Raw genomic sequence first — 2734 nt, forward strand, 5'->3', positions numbered from 1 at the left:
GGGAGTCGTGAGCGTCATTGCTTTGGTGATACAATAAAAAATACTCTACAAAAAAAAAAAAAAAAAAACAGGGTTTCCACGGGGTCTTAAAAAGTCTTAAAAGTCTAAAATTTCAAAATCACAATTTAAGGCCTTAAAAGTCTTAAATTTGCTGAAGTATTGTGTTCTAGGTCTTAAATAATTTTTAACAGGTCTTAATTTTCCTACGTCCATGTAAATCTCATTTAAATGCTCCCGCAGCGCTTTGGAATGTTTCTTTTTTTTACTTCCGTGCTGTTGTAGTTTCTTATTTCGCTAGTCCAAATATAATTCGCTGTATTATGACCCAGTTGCAAATAACGCATTTGAAGCCTATTGCTTATGCAAGAAAGCTATTAAATTGGGAATGTTGGGTGTACGGGCGCTGGAGTCTCATTCAAAAAGTGAAAAATATCTAACTGCTGTCAAGGGTCTCCAGCAAACTACAGCCATCAGCCATTACGCGCTTTGGAATAGCGGATGATGACTAATTTCCAAAATCACGGGACCGTTACGTGCTGATGTTCGACGAAAGTCTTCATCGCACCACCAAAACGAAACAGCTGGACCTGCACGTCGTTTTTAGTCTGCTGCTGAATGGGTCGAGACTGCAATAAATAAAAATAAAAGGAATAGGCTACAATGAATGATCTATGGCAGGGCTAGTATAATGGTGGCCCCAGATCATCTTTATCTGACCCTCCAACAGTTTTTTTATTTTTAAAAACCCTCACAATCTGATATCAAAGTGCCCTCTCAGCAAAGGTTTAGCGCGTTCATAGGCAACCGCATTCATCGGTGAGTTTAACAACGCTCATTGTGGCGTACAACACCATTCATCGGTGAGTTTAACAACGCTCAACTGCAGGTAAAGCAGCACTCAGAGGTGAGTTCAACCAAAACAACGCTAAACTGCATGTGGCTAATGTTTACACTCAGGGTACATTACGGCATGTTTTCCATAACGTTACGACGTTCTCAATATAATTCATAATCACACGTTTATAATGAACAACGCGTTATGGTTATTGTGTTATTAAAAACTGTGTACGCAGGTGTTACAGTTAACATGGTAACACTAAGTTACACCTGGTTTACTTGTATGTTACTGATTAAGAAGTAATGTAAAAAAAACAGTTATAACTGCATGAAGATGAATGGTAACACAATACTGGCAAAATACTGTTTACATCTTGCAAATGCATATGATTCAAGACTACAATTCCCCAGAGCGGAGGGAGGGGCGGGTGACCAAACCTCATTATCATTTAAAGTCATATGCACTGAAGCGCGTGCTGAAAACGGAGCTGTTTTTGAGCAGTTAAAATTTGTGTTTTCTTAAAACACTAATGAGAATTTTTAATAAAAGTATATTACAAAGTTTTCATTTAGACCCTAAAGATTCATATTAACTTGTACAAAAATGGCATTATATGACCCCTTTAAGGTTACAAATACACACACACACACACTCCATCATTGCAATCTTGACATTGCAGCCTGTTCATTATAGCGCAATAAAATATAATAATAAAATAGTAAACCTACCATATAAAAATTACTCTGTTTAAATAGTCAGTAGTACAATTCAGTATCATTCACAGTAAGCACCGCTCACTGTGATGTTTCCAAGCATATTTTTAGCATGCAAAGAGGATGATTTTCTACGTCGGTATTGGAGCGTGAGTAAAGTACAAAGCCTATAATAACTGGCAGAAGGCAGTAAGAGAAACAGGAAGTCTGTTATAACTTCTGCATACATTAATTGATCTTGATCGAAACTTCAGCAGTGTGTTAGCTGTAAGAGGCCGATCGCATGGATGTTGCTATTGTGAGTCAGTTATAGCGCCACCAACTGGCAGAAGGAAGTGTGTCACTTTCAAAATGCTTTTAAATCACCCCTTATGTCTCAAGTGAACAAACAGACCAACAGAAAGTCAGATATTTGGTTTGAATGTGGATTTCTTGGAATTTGCACACATCTTCTCGACGGTCGAGCGAAGCTTACGTTATTGCCCGTCGTGCGCTGGCGACCCTAAAGGCCCAGGGTGGCGGTGCCACCGGCTTGGGCCCGTCATCGCTGCTCGCAGCTTTAATTATTATTATTATTATTATTATTATTATTAGGGCCCAAGCACTGAAAATGAGGAGGCCCTATTGTTCTTCTAGGGATTATTTTTATTATTATTATTATTACAGCCCAAGCACTGAAAATGAGGAGGCCCTATTGTTCTTCTAGGGATTATTATTATTATTATTATTATTATTATTATTATTATTATTATTAGGGCCCAAGCACTGAAAGTGAGGAGGCCCTATTGTTCATCTAGGGCTTATTATTTTTATTCTAATTATTATTATTATTAGGGCCCAAGCACTGAAAATGAGGAGGCCCTATTGTTCTTCTAAGGAATATTATTTTTATTATTATTATTATTAGGGCCCAAGCACTGAAAATGAGGAAGCCCTATTGTTTTTCTAGGGATTATTATTTTTATTATTATTATTATTATTAGGGCCCAAGCACTGAAAATGAGGAGGCCCTATTGTTTTTCTAGGGATTATTAGGGCCCAAGCACAAAGTGCGTAGGACCCTATTGTTTTCGTTAGGATTATTAGGGCCCAAGCACAAAGTGCGTAGGACCCTATTGTTTTCGTTAGGATTATTAGGGCCCAAGCACAAAGTGCGTAGGACCCTATTGTTTTCGTTAGCATT

This window comes from Xyrauchen texanus, unplaced genomic scaffold (genome assembly GCF_025860055.1).
Source record: "Xyrauchen texanus isolate HMW12.3.18 unplaced genomic scaffold, RBS_HiC_50CHRs HiC_scaffold_178, whole genome shotgun sequence".
NCBI lineage: Eukaryota > Metazoa > Chordata > Actinopteri > Cypriniformes > Catostomidae > Xyrauchen > Xyrauchen texanus.